The sequence below is a fragment of the Montipora foliosa genome, chromosome 12 (assembly GCF_036669935.1).
Source record: "Montipora foliosa isolate CH-2021 chromosome 12, ASM3666993v2, whole genome shotgun sequence".
NCBI classification, from domain to species: domain Eukaryota; kingdom Metazoa; phylum Cnidaria; class Anthozoa; order Scleractinia; family Acroporidae; genus Montipora; species Montipora foliosa.
Genome location: NC_090880.1, coordinates 29,900,249 through 29,915,266, shown reverse-complemented (window position 1 = coordinate 29,915,266; position 15,018 = coordinate 29,900,249). Strand labels below are relative to the sequence as shown.

General features: G+C 39.2%; 1 long non-coding RNA gene across 1 annotated transcript; it reads left to right on the top strand.

Moving 5' to 3' along the window:
• The first annotated feature begins 2,666 nt into the window (after positions 1-2,666).
• On the top strand, positions 2,667-13,902 carry LOC137978474 (uncharacterized). The gene is made up of 2 exons (XR_011118179.1): positions 2,667-2,930; positions 9,912-13,902. It is a non-coding gene; the product is annotated as an uncharacterized lncRNA (long non-coding RNA).
• Positions 13,903-15,018: the final 1,116 nt, after the last annotated feature.

Sequence of the window (15,018 nt, the reverse complement as noted above, 5' to 3'; positions counted from 1 at the left end):
GGTATTTTATTTCATTTATTTCTTGGTTGACTTCTGCTAGTTGATGTTGTGCCAACCTTTTCTGGTGGTTGCACTGCACAAATCAAAATCATATTCTGATGATGTGTGTACATCAGCGTCTCCTTTCCGTGGTGTTCTGGTTACAAAGTTTTCCATGCTGTCCCTAATGTATTCAACCCATAAGCAGAATGTACAGTACAATAACCGATCCTGCTGTTAGGCCAGCAGGTTGTGATGCTCCATGTTCTTTGTCATATAGTGTCCCTAGAGAGGGGATACATGCTTCATGTGCGCTGACCTTGTCGCGTCTGGATGATTTTTCCGATATAGTTTCTTATATATAACAGTAATGATGAAATAATTTTTTGGGGGGAAGCTGGGCATTTTGGGGGAGAAGCTTCTACCCCTCAAATACCCTAGATAGAACCCTGGACTTTGTAGGATAAAGTTGGTCTTGGTCTTATTATTACTTGGGATACCTAAAGTTATACCAAGCCATGAGATAAGTGCCTGATTCATCGTTTTAGTGCGAGGTGAAAATGGGCATGAAATGGACGTTTACGGCGATGATTCTTCATTGCTCGTTTTAGAATGTCCGATAGCAGCATATTGCACTGACCATTTTTGTTGATGGGTGTAGATGGTTTGCCCCTCAATTTATAGATTTAAGATGGTTTTCAAGGTCAATCGCGTCTTTTTGGAGTCGAGTGACGATAGTGGTAGATCCACAGAGCGTTATTTCTTATTAAAACAAGTAGTTCCAAGAACCCACCATATTGAGATTTCAAGACAAGTTGACGAACTTGTAATCACTAGCGTTTAAGAGTGCACTCTTAAACAAATCGCGTGGTCATGTTTGCAAGATACTACATTGACAACAAAACGATTTTCGAACCCCTCCACAAGCGATCCCAAAACAAAAGCTGCCCTGAGTTTCAAGTTTAGGAATATATGGGATCAAGAGAGTAGGAGGTAAGAAAGCTAGTGCCCATGCCCATCATAGTTTTTAAAAATCTATTTTCAGTTTCGCAAAGCTATTTTAAGTTTTCGTTCCCAATGCTGCTCATATTTAAAATTTTATTACGTCAATAGAACTGGCCAATCAGGTGCCTTTCAAAAAATAGCTGCGTAGCTAAAATTAGATTTTAAAAAAGATATGATTGAAAGAGGCCCATTTATGGGGGATCCATTCTCTTACCTTATCCTCTCTTGATGGGATGGGGTGTCGTGAAAAAAACAAGAGCGGATCGAGGATAGGAGTGAAGGAAAGAGAAGAAGAGGAAAGAGAGGGATGAAAGAAAAAAGAGAGACTGAGTGGCTTCATAGCTCAGTTGGTAGAGCATCCCACTGGCATCGCAGAGGTCCTGGGTTCGAACCCTCCTTTGAAACGGAAGACCTTAGACAGCAATGACCAGAACCAAGGTTGCTGACCAGCGGTTTTCGTTAAAACATTGGTTTGCTGGGGGTGCTCACTCTCGCGGGCTCAGAAAACCTAGTTGTGGTCATTGTTATTTAAGGTTTTTCCTTTGAAGACGCCTAAATCTTTCAGGTGTCTATAGCTATAACAGACAATTGCTTACATGTAAATCATCCAAATTAGGTCGAGGATCACTTCAATCTTTGTCTATAACCCACATTTCAAGTACATATTTCTTTCAGAAGAGGTAAGATTAGGAACTCGATAGAGGTAAATTTTGTCAGCGTGATTTAATTTTTGAAATGCAACTATTAATGGTAAACGGTATAATGTGCCCGTGGAAAGGATAATAGGTTGATTTAAGAACAGAACGGAAATCTCAGTTGACGACGGGAGAGAGCGAGGAATCCGTGTACACGGCGAGAGCTACTGAAATTTAAATTGACCAATCAGAATTCAGCGAACGGGAAAAACGGTGCTATCTGACGTCACGTCAATTGTTCGCAATTAAAGGGACACTTTTTTTGTAAACAAACTTTAGCTTCAAAACTGGGTTGCCCGCGTGCGGCGATTCGAACGTCAGCTGTTGTGTTTTGGATGTTATTTGCGTCTTTTCTAACTATTTTAAGAAGAATTCAGTCCAGTATTTTCGAATAAAGTGTAAGAAGACGTCAAAACTGTATTGATGATGTATTTATTTGTGAAAGAAAAAGACCTTGATGGCGTCCTTTCGACAGGAAAGACTGACAACGTCGTTTACGCACAGAAATCCACCGTTTCCGGTGAAAGGGCAAATGATTGACAGGATAGCTCAGTTGTGACTGCCGAGAGCACTGCAGGCGCGGTTTCCGTATAGTCAGTATTATTACACTAATCTGACCTCCAGGGCTAATATGGACATTTTTCTGTGCATGCCGTGCAAACTGAATGAAATGCTGCGATGTGAACAGGAGAGGGAGTTCGATATTAGTAATAAAGAAGGAAAATTGACCATTTCAGAGTCGAAGGCGACAGCCTTGCGGGTTTTCTTTTGAGTGATTTGAGTGATTTGGATTTATGGGAGGGTTTTCCCCTTGTTTTTTTTTTTCCTCATCATTTCAAAACAGGAAGAATGTTCCAGCATATTCTGTAACTGACGAATAGCATTGATGTTGCTAAAAAAATGCTTGGAAGCTTTGGACGTTCTTCCAGAGAGCTTTGGACTTTTCTAAACTGTTTGAAATAGTTAAACAAGAGTACATAGAGCCGAACTTCTTGCAATGAAATATTCATGATCAAAATATTTACTTCAGTTTCCCTGTTGGCTTAGTAACCTGGTTAACAGGGGTTATTAACCAATCAAATCATGAGATCAACTTTGTGTAGATAAAACAGCTTGTTATATACCGATTGCAACTGAATATATTTCAGTCGTCAAAGGTTCCTGGCTGCGGCCAGGGAGAGAGTGTCACCTGAGAGGTGTCTAATAACAAAGCTCTTGAAGAAGGCATCTCCATCATACATTTGCTTCAAGGTAAATGAGTTTTTTTCATTTAGGGAATTGTTAAAATATCTTCTACTGGAAATCGATTTAGGTAACAATTCGAGAACCTGTTGTTCGAGGTCTTTGAGCAATCGTCTTGTTTAAGTTATTTTATGCCAATTCTTTCAAACATATGTAATTTTTATTTCCGTTGTATTTGCTCCAAGGCGCCATAGTCATTTTTCCTGCTCTCCGAGGATGTGATGATTGATGATTAGGGTTTTTTCTCTGTCTTTGATCTTGTGATTTGTTTCGTCATGATAATGTCAGCTAGAATTGCATCATTTTTGAATATAGGGGTTTTTCCCGAGTTGTCGTTTCGATTTCACAATTTGAATTCACTTACAGAACACTGAAAACTAAACAAGTTTGAGTTTAGTGTTAGATAAAGAGGGAAAAGTGAGCATTTCAGAGTGAAAGGCGATAGCTTTGTCGTTTTTTGAAACAATCGAGTGTTTTGTCATGGACCCGAGATCGGTATGCTAATGCAGCAGCCGGATGTACATGGGAGGGGTTTTCCCCTTGTCCTTTTACTTTTGTTTTTGTTTCACTTAGCAAAACACCAAGAACTTTCTAGAATGGTTCGTGGCGCAGTAACCAACCTCGTTCCCAGGGTCTCCACAAAGAGACCCTGGGCACGAGGTTGCTAAGTAACTTGATGTGACTGAAACGTTTCTTGAGGCGTCGTTCCTTCTAGAAAACGTTAGAATCGTGCATCTTTTTAAACGATTGAAGAAATCAACTGAATTGTGACAGAATACCGGTAATCGAAATGTTTCCCTAAAAGCATAGTATTAAACCGGGTTCACTGGGGCCAACATCCTTCATTTTAACCAATCAAATAGCATGCATTTAAGTAAGATTGTGCATTTAGCACATTGACTGAATAAATATCGCCAGAGGTTCCTCGCCACGGGCAGGAATTGAATCTCAAAGGAGTATTTAATGAAAACTACCTTGAAGTAGGCCCTTTCCACTTATTCAAGGTAATTTATTTGTCACCTTAGGAATTCTGATTTCGTTGAGTGGCACGAGTAGAACCGAGTATCGATGTCCACTGATATTGCTCGATCATTTCAACAGCTGATCAGCATGAGGATACTTCAGTGAAATTCTGTATACAAACCAGCAACATTGATCAGCAATTAGTAATCCATGTTTTTGTTCGCTATCGGTTATTTGGAAGTCTAATTTCAGCAATTTACACTCATAGCCATCCAGGTTATAAAGTCTGTAAAGCAAGCGAAAATTGTTTCAGTTTTGGTCAACTTCTTGTCTTTGTTAACACCAGATCATTGTACACCACTATCGGCGTCGTAAATTTACATGACGAATTTCTCTAAAATTTTGTCTGGTTTTAAAACTTGTGAAACTGGGGTTTTTTTCCCCGTTCCACTTTCATTTCAATTGTACCGGAAGCGGGGAAGAAAATATGGCGCTTCTCCATTTCGAGGATCGCGAAAGAGCAGGGACACGCGAGGGATGGGAAAACATCGGCCTGGGTCTCGCGTGTAGCAGCTCGTTCATGCGTGACATGTCGTGACCATGATTCGAAATCGCACTTCCTTGTCAGGTTTGGAGGTTGCAGGTCGCCAAAACTTGGTAATATTGGTATAGTAAAAAGCAGGGCCACAGGTTTTTTAAAGCAGAACCACATGTCTTCTTAGAGGGTATATAGCAAAGATGTCTACCATGGCACCGTAATGATTTACGATACCAAACAATGTCGTGTACTATTAGGGCTACATATTGTGCAAGGACTTGAATCTCCTGGAAAAAACAAAACGCCGCTCAGTTGACAGTTATGGAAAAAAACACTGTCAAGTTACTGCACTACCACACGCAATGCGTTCTTACTTTAAAAAATATCCCGTATCTCCTCAATTCTACCCCCCCCCCCCCCCACCTCCATACTAAAAATCCCGTATCCCCACAATTTTTTTACCTAATTATCCCGTATCCTGATCGCTTCTCGGGCTTTTGGCTAAGATTAGTTTCTTGGCCAAGGACTACGGTCAAGTACTATTGTACAACGTACGGTACTTTTTCAGTGCCGTAAGGGGCAGGCACAGAACAGTTTCGGCTGTTTGTCTGTTCTCTCGAAAACGATGACAAGGGTTTTTTGGGTTTTTTGTTCAGCTCGAGTGTAGAATCAGGACGAACTGTTGTAGTTTCTAATAACTATTTACTACTTGTAGCTTTTGTTGAATTTTGAATCGATGATAGAGAGAGTTTTGGCGATCTCAATCCGGACTGGACTACTGGATTTAAGGATTTTTCTTAACGAGATTTCAAGTTATTGTGGAACGTTTGGTACCAAGTTACTGAAATCAAGATTATGGAATTGTAAAATTAGAACTTTGGACTGGACTATACAACACGCAATTACGGAATTTTTGAGCATTGAGAGAAATAGAGCACGGATGTTGTCTTCTTGTCTTCGCCACGGCAAATTTATACAGTTTGCAAGGAACTAAACCAGGATTACAGAACCAGACGTCGATTACAGGGCCCGGTTGTTCGAAAGCCAATTACCTTAATCCAGGATTAGCGTAAACTTTTGTTTCATGTTTTCAACTTTTTGGTCACAGTTTCCTTTGCTTATTTTTGTTTTTCAAGATTGACTTCTTCTAATGTAAAGTTTTTCTGAATTTCAGCCTTGAACATCATTTGGGAGTAGAGGATAAAACTCGTTCTAAAACCCAGTTTCTGAACAACTGGCCCAGGATGATAAGTTGTTGAACTGTGATTTGTAATAAGTTTTTCGGATGATTTAAGGCTGATCCTGTAATTTTTGGATGAAAGGAGTTAACGAAGCAAGTAAAACTGTAGGATTTGAATTAAGTCTCCTTCCAAAAAATAAATAAATAAAAGATCCCGTATCCTGATAACCTGCTAATAGGGCTTCGTTGTTTGCATTTGCAAATTTAGTAACATTAGTAATGAGTTTTTACAACAAAAAACTTTAAGTTATATTACAGATGTATCTTTCTAGTAATCTTTCGCCATTTTCCGAAGTCTACCTGTACTTGAAGTTCACTGTAACTGGACAATTTGTGTTAACTGTTTGCGCATTCCACGGATACGCCCTTGTAGGCGTCTTGTTTAAATATGTTTTTGAAGTTTGTCAACACGAAGGAGGCGTGACTGTGATTGGAAGAGCGAGACAGTGCAGTCATGTCGGGACCCAGGGAAATAAAAAAATTGTCTTCGATTGTCTTTTACATTTTCCTTTTCAAACAGATATAATTTCCGTTTCCTTTGCTCTGAGGCGTGTTTTCCAGCTGTCCGGGGGTGTGATAATTAATTAGGGGATTTTCCCAATCTTGCTGAGGCTCTTATCTTGTGGTTTGTTTAGGTATGATAAATGTGAGCTAATATTGTATTTTGTTTATGAATTAGGGGTTTTTGCCGAGGTGTCATTTCAATCCTACCATTTAATAATTTGAATTCTTTTACAAAACACTACAAACTGAATAAAATGTTATGTTGTGAGCATGAGAGGGAGTTTGATATCAGATAAAGCAGGGAAATTGAGCATTTCAGAGTCGAAGGCGACAGCTTTTGAGTGATTGAATGTCGAGTATTTTGGCATGAATAGACTTGCATGCCAATGAGCTTTGAATGTGGTAAATACATGGGAGGGGTTTCCCCATGTCCTTTCCTTTCGATTTTATTTTCTACATTCCAAAAAAACAAGAATGTTCCAGCATATTTTGTAACTGATAAATGGCATTGATGTTATTTAAACACTTGGAAGCTTTGGTCGTTTGGACTTCTCTAAACTCTTTCAAATATTTAAGTAAGAGAACACATAACCGCACTTTTTTCAATGAAATATTAACGATCAAAATATTTACTTCAGTTTTTCCTGGTGGCTTAGTAACCGGGTTAACAGGGGTTAATTAAGGACTCCTGCATTTTAACCAATCAAATCATGCGATCAATTATGTGTAGATAAAACAGTTTATTATATACCGATTGCAACTGAATGATATTTCAGTCGTTAAAGGTTCCTGGCTGCGGCCCGGGAGAGAGTGTCACCCGAGAGGTGTGTAATAAAAAAGCTCTTGAAGAAGGCATCTCCATCATACATTTACTTCAAGGTAATTATTGTTTTCATTTAGGGAATTGTTAAAATATCTTCTGGTAATCGATTTAATTTAGGTAACATTTCGAGAACCTAGTGTTTGAGGTCTTTGAGCGATCGTCTTTTGAATATGAATTAGGGGTTTTTCCCGAGTTGTCGTTTCGATTTCACAATTTGAATTCACTTACAGAACACTGAAAACTAAACAAGTTTGAGTTTGGTGTTAGATAAAGAGGGAAAAGTGAGCATTTCAGAGTGAAAGGCGATAGCTTTGTCGTTTTTTGAAACAATCGAGTGTTTTGTCATGGACCCGAGATCGGTATGCTAATGCAGCAGCCGGATGTACATGGGAGGGGTTTTCCCCTTGTTCTAAAACGTTTTTGTTCCACTTGGCAAAACACCAAGAATGTTCTAGAATGAGCGATCGTCTTGTTTAAGTTCTTTTACGCCAATTCTGGATTTACATTTCATCTTTTTTATTTCCGTTGTATTTTCTCCAAGGCGCCAGAGCCACTTTTTCCTGCTCTCCGAGGGTGTGATTATTAATTAGGGGTTTTCCCAGTCTTTGATCTTGTGACTTGTTTAGTCATAACCGGTCTATGGTCATAATAATGTGAGCTAGAATTGCATTTTGAATATAAATTAGGGGTTTTTCCCTAGTTTTCGTTTGGATTTCACAATTTATTTAATTTGAATTGACTTACAGAACATTGAAAACTAAACGAGTTGAGTTAGGTGTTAGATAACGAGGGAAAATGAGCATTTCAGAGTCAAAGGCGACAGCTTTGTCATTTTTTGAAGCAGTTCAGTATTCGGTTTGGCGTGGATGGCAGCTGGAATGTGGTAAATAAATAAGGGGGGTTTTCCCCTTGTCCTTTTACTTTCGTTTTTGTTCCTCTTTACAAGCCACCAAGAATGTTCTAGAATTCGTGGCTAAGTAACTCGGATGTGATTGAAACGTTTCTTGAACCGTCCTGTTTCTTCCGGAGAGCGTTAGAATCATGATCATCTTTCAGATCTTTCTTAATTGATTGAATAAATCAACTGAGTTGTACAGATTATTGACAAAAATATTTATAATCGAAATCAGTGTTCATCTAAATTCCCCTAAAAGCATAGTAAACGGGTTAACTGGGGTCAAACATCCATGATTTTAACCAATCAAAGCGTGGATTTACGTAAGACTGTACTGTGTATAGCATATTGCTACTGAATAAATTTCGTCAGAGGTTCCTCGCTACGAGCAGGAATTGAACCCGAAGGGAGTATTTATTGAAAACTCACTTGAAGAAGGCCCTTTCCACTAATTCAAGGTAATTTGTGTGTTTTATCAAAGTTTACAGATTAGGAATTCTGATTTTGTTGACTGACATGCACGAGTCGAACAGTGTGTATCGTTGTCCGCCGATATTGCTCGATCATTTTAACAGATGGTAATCCTGAGGATACTTCAGTGAAATTATGTATATAAACAAGCTACATTGATCAGCAATTAGTAATTTGTTCGCTATGGTATATTTGGAATCTAATTTGATCAGTTTATAAATATAATTACCTTCAAGGCCACTTTTGGTGAACTTCGTGTCTTATTTATACCAGATCATTATACATTTTATTTTGTATTTTATGTATATAAATACCGGCGGTAAAGTTGTAGACTTCATCAGCTATTTACATGACGATTTGCTTAAAATTTTGACTGATGTTAAAGCTTGTGAAACTAGGGGTTTTTCCCAGTTTCACTTTCATTTCGATCCTATCAGAAGCGAGGAAGAAAATACTAGTATGCCGCCTCTCCATTTCGAGGATCGCGAGGTACTGGGAATAGCGAGATGTCACGCGCGAAAAAGGAGGGGCACGCAAGGGTGGGAAAACACAGATGCTAAGGTCTCGCGTGTAGCAGCCCGTTCATGCGTGACATGTCATGATCATGATTCCAAAGCGCACACAAACATTCGCAGAGAAACAGGGCCACAGGATTTTGCTAAGCGAATTTTTAAAACAAATACATTATGCATTGGTTTTATTATATGATTTCTTGACTTCCAGGTTTTTGGAGTACTATAGAAACAATTAGAACAATGAACACTAACCCCTTGGTCTGCCTAGTATCTTACGCATGTACTCAGCCAAATCACCCGGGCCAGACCGCAAGTCTGTCACCTTGCTTTCAATTGTTAATGCCCTATACACTTACAGTGCACTACCGATTTTGTCATCAAGTGAAGGAGTGTCAGAAAATAGGCCTGAAAGGCGTACAAAAGTCAAGAATGTAAAATAATGCGATTGCAAACAAATTGTCCAGTCTGTTCACAGCAATACAAATGGATGGATTAACGGTGCTGTCTACAAAAAAAAGTCAGTTTGCAATGGGCACTTTTATTTTTATTTTGGAGCACTAGTTTACATTTCGGGCACTCTTGAGCATCATTTCAGTTTTTGGACAAAATTTGTGCTCTTTCTTCGTATTTTGAGCTGACGTAAAGCAACATTTTGTCTTCAAGAACAGTTTTCGGCAAACAGAGACTCTTTCATTCTATCATCTTGAAATTGAATAATTGAACACGGATAAACCTACACTGTTGAAAAGAGCCTTATTTGATGTCAAGCAATTTGAAAACATGTCATTTGCCGATTCTTGGGTAAAAAATTAGAATACTCTCGAAAATCTTCAAAATTTTAGCAACTTTCAAGCAATATTTCTAAATTTCCAGCACTATTTGGGCATTTCTTTTTGCCATTTTTGAAGTACTTTGCGATTTCTCCTTGCGCAATCAGGAATGGCCTAGCTGCGAAACGAGCGTCAAAACTGCAATGGGATTGGGGAAATTTCTCCCCGCCTTTTTTCACTTACCTATGCATTCGATGTTCGATTATTTTAGCAGGTTGTCCTGAACAAAGCGGGCCGTAAGGGCCCTGCTTTCCAAGTTGGAAGGTTGCCGGGCCTCTGCCTTTCAGGGAGATGGTTGTGGAAATTGAAGATGAACAAGTAAACTTGTCTAAGGTCATTATCATTGTGAATGATCAGTTGGCTGGGGCCTTACGTCAGACCTTCAAGTCCATGTGGAACAACAAATTTGGGCCTGGTGAACTTTGGGATGATTCAGAGATTGTGAGAAAGTCGTTTCTGGCGAAAGAAGGTGGCTCAACTAAAGTTCCCACGGAGAAGTCGTATTTGGAATGGGATTGCATCAACTTGGCTAATGCGACCATTTTTGCCACATCGTTTGCTTTGCCAGACAGCACCGGCCATCCCAAGACTCTCAACGATTTATATGTAAAGCCACGACGTCTACCCCGCGAATGTTTTCACTCTTCAGTAGTAAGCCCATCCGGAAACAAGGCCGAAACCTTCGCTCTCGCGATTGACCAAATTCGCCGTCTGAGAAATTCGGTTTATCACCCAGGCAGTTCTAAAATGGACAGGGCAACATTTTACCAGTTCATCCAGCGCGCCAAGGAAGCATTACAGGCACTTGGACTCAGCTCATCCTACATTGAAGAAATAGAAAATTTACAAGAGTCGGAATTTCCTACAAGGGAAGTCAAAAAGGAGAGGCGAGAGAAGAACTTTTACAAAGTGGCCACTGTTGTTTTATTATCTTAGGCCGATTTATTCTAAGCGACTGCAAAGAGAAAAAGGGAAAACTTAGCCAGTCGGCATCGTAATGTTGCTTTCAACTTTTTCAAGTTCAAAGTATAAAAGTCTGCAATGTCCGCCTGTATGCGCCGCAATTCGTAACTTCTCTGAGAACTATGCCAGCTGGAGTTTGGGTTCCTTGTGGATTTAACCCCGCATATGCAAACGTGTTTCCGGCTGTCGATTGGGTCAAAAAGACCTTTTGCTTTGACATCAAGTTGAACAAAATGAATTTACTTTAAAGTGTGCAAATTTTTTTTTTTTTTGCATTCTCAAAAGAATCTTCACATGGTCCACACAGCATCAGCAAGAAAAAAAATGCGATTGAAAAGAAATGCATTTTTCATACAATGATTTCACTGATTTTTGCAATGCACCTCTTGCACTGATCAAGAGGACCGGATTGGTCAAATTTCAGGTTTGTGAGGTACATTCACGAAAAAGTATACAGTTTTCTTGAAGTCATAAATCATCTTTTTCTTCCTACGTTCACCGCAAAGAGGAGTGCGAAGACCAATTGGAAATTAAGAATAACAGCGAGAGAAAGAGCAAACGAATCGATCCAGGAAGATTCGCATTATACTAATTAACTTGATTCATGACAATTAGAATAACTCAATCGTATAATTCTTTAAAGTGTTTGAATAGGAAAATTATCACAGTAACTAATACCCGTTTTAGAAAAAGTGTTTAGACCGCAATTCAGTGCTAAACCCGGTGTTATTACAGTTGAGCCCACGTTTCAGCGGTGTTCGTTTCAGAGCGCGCGGAAGCGAGGCTTTTGGGTTAAAATTCGATCAGATATTCTTGGTTTTCACGTGACGTCATCAAAACTAAAAAATAAGTAATTATCAATCCTTTTGAGATTTTAGTTTAGTTAGTTATTAGAATATCTGAAGACTTATCTTTTCACAAATTTTCAGTTTGTTAGAGTTTTTCGTCTTGTGATAAAGCAAGGTTGAATTTCTGAGTTTTTGCGTGACACGATATTAAAAGTGTGGTCGAGAATGCTATCACGTAGGTTAAAAAAGTGACTTATCCGCTGAGATTTTGCAATCTGAACAGTCCTTGTATGAGAATAAGTACTCATATAGATGTTTTTGAGCCCTCAGAAGATGACTACTGGCTGTTTATAGCAAAACGTGACGACAAATGTTGTTAGCTTCCGGCCGCCATTTTTGGGACACAAACATGGTGTCTCCATACAAAGCCTTATTAATTTGAGTAAAACATTTCTTCGAGTATCTCCTGCACGAAACATCGCACAGATCTGAACCTTTGCGAGACTGTTTGAATATTCATCTCCTTTTATCTTCTTTGATTCTTGACTTTATTTATTGAATGGTTTTGATGATGGTGTGACAGTGAAAACCGGCAGTAGCGAAGAGTGAGAGATTTAGAGCGCGAAATACGAAATAAATAATCAGTTCTTATCCAGAATTTACGTTTTTCTCAGAAGAAGATAAACTGCAGTTGTTGAATGGAAGCTGCCCTTGATAGTTTCGCACATTTGGGGTTGTGACTTCGGTTAGCACTGTCATAATATGCTCGGACAAAGGACTGGAACTAGTGTTGATGTCTTTTCCCGCTCTAGTCCGCCATCTTGTATATTAGCTAGGGTACTCGACCAAGGTACTCTTTGATTGAAAACGTTGTGTTATCACATACGTCTGCGTGGTCTTTTTACTAGCACATCCATATGCTATACAGTGCCTTGCCATACTTTCCACGATAAAATTAGGCCAGACAAACCTCAAATTACTCGGAAAAAAAAGCGGAGAAAATAGTCAAGAATTAAGAAATAACATGGTTCTTCGATAAGAAATGCTTGTACCCGAAACGCCCTCTGAAACTAACACCGCTGAGACGTGGGCTCAACTGTCATAACAGCTATTTGTTAAATTGTTAGTTTTTGCCACCATGTCAATGTCACAGAATGTCCCTCCTCTTTTTGATCCATTACGCTTCCATCCTATTAAAATGTTTTACGTTACAGAAACGTACAACAAATGGAGAATCGTACACTGGTCGAAATTTTAGATCTGATCGGCAGAAATTAGTCTAATGGACTTACAGAGAATGCGCAACTTATCAAAACAAAACAAATTTCTCAGTAAGTTAGTGAGTTGGTTAAAGCTTAATAATTTCACCAAGGCTAGGTATTGAACGCTTCTACTTCTAACCTGGAAAGGAAGAATGCAGCATTGAAATGCCGCCTGGCTAAATTTTCCATTTTTCTCTGTATAATAATATAGTACAGTGTTAGTAATTGAACTTGCTCTATCGCACTTTAACTGCGACTATTAAAGGTAAGGAAGGTGAAAAGCTTTCCAGCTTACCGGCGGAACAAAAGTATTGTTTATACTGCGAACATTGCCTTGATCACTTCACAGATCCATGCATTTCCTTACATGCCTATGCAAGGTCCCACAGCTGCTGTCGAGGTCTTGTGCTTTACAGCTGCACTGTGCATTGACTTGGGTAAGCCATGATTATGACTCCGTAAAAGGACGAAAGCACTTTCCGTGGCTTCCCAAGGATTTGCTCTGGTTGTAGGCTGTGTACATGGTTAAGGCGACTACTATTGCATGGGTTAGTGGTAGTGGTCAGTAGTGTTCGCAAGTTAAACATTACTTGAGAGACAACGTGAGGGTTTTGACATCAAAGATTTTAGCGCCACTAGGTCTTTTCCACATGCACTTCCAAGCGTTGTGCTTAAAACTGCTTATTGCATAGACTTGGCTTGGCCATGGTTATGACTCCTTATAATCGTAAGGACGAACCCGACATTCATGGCTCTGCAAGGATGTGCACAGGTAGTAAGCTTGGCGCATGCGTGATTGGCCACATGATGAATGCGCCATTAGTGATTGGCCTTAAGTGCGTCAGAGTTAGAGTTGAAATGTTTGTTTGTCGTAATGTATCTGTAGATCGTTAAAAAATTGCAGTCGTTTCGTCTGAAGTCGGCCACAACTCGGCCCTTAATGTAATATATCTTTCATTAGTTTACTCATAAAAAAAAAAGAAAAAGAATAAAAAAAAATTAAAAAAAGAAAAGCAGAAAAAAAAATTAAAAAAGAAAAAGAATAAAAACAAATTAAAAAAAGAAAAAGAAAAAAAAAATTTTGAAAATGAAGAAAAAATAAAGAAAAAAAAGAAACTAACGTTAATAGAACCTTTTGAAAGGTTGTGTTATTTGTATTTTGGTTTTTAATAAAGTATTTTAAAAAGTCGATCACTCGTCTCATAACTTAATATAGAGGCTCCTTAAAACGATTTTGTGTGACCAAGATAGCCAGTAGTAGTTGAACATGTTGAAAATTGCTGGCAAAAACGACCAGCTTAAGGGAACAGATTGCATTCCATGCCTACTCCACAATCATTCTTATTTGGAAACAGAAGTCACAAGGACGCATACGTTTTCAGGGTTCTCTCTAGGATTTATCGTTTGGAGGAGAAGTCCCGAGTGGCCAATGGCCACGAGCTTCCTGGGGGGGTCCGGGGGCATGCCCACCCCCCCCCCACCCCCCATGAATATTTTTAAATGAATATGCACTGTGATTCTGGTTCATTTTGAGACACAATTTTGAGAAATATTACATTGGTATTTTATTACATTTATTTCTTGGTTGACTTGTGCTAGTCGATGTTGCGCCAACCTTTTCTGGTGGTTGCACTGCACAAATCAAAATCATATTCTGATGATGTGTGTACGTCAGCGTTTCCTTTCCGTGGTTTTCTGGTGACAAAGTTTTCCATGCTGTCCCTAATGTATTTAACCCATAAGCAGAATGTACAGTACAATAACCCATCCTGCTGTAAGGCCAGCAGTTTATAATGCTCCATGTTCCTTGTCATATAGTGTCCCTCGAGAGGGAATACATACTTCATGTGCGCTGACCTTGTCGCGTCTGGAAGATTTTTCCGATATAGTTACTTATATACTGTAATGATGAAATAATTTGGTGAGGGGGGGGGGGGGGGAAGCTTCTACCCCTCAAATACCCTAGATAGAACCCTGTTCTTTGTAGGACAAAGTTAGTCTTGGTGAGATGTCAGCAAGTCATATAATTACTTGGGATACCTAAAGTTATACCAAGCCATGAGGTGAAAATGGACATGAAATGAACGTTTACGGCGGTGATTCTTCGTTGCTCGATTTAGAATTTACGATAGCACCATATTGCATTGACCATTTTTGTTGATAGCTGTAGATGGTTTGCCCCCTTAATTTTTAGATTAAGATGGTTTTCAAGGTCAATCGCGTCTTTTTGGACGCCTAAAAAGTACACGAAGTCGAGTGACGATAGTGGTAGACCCACAGAGCGTTATTTCTTAACAAGTAATTC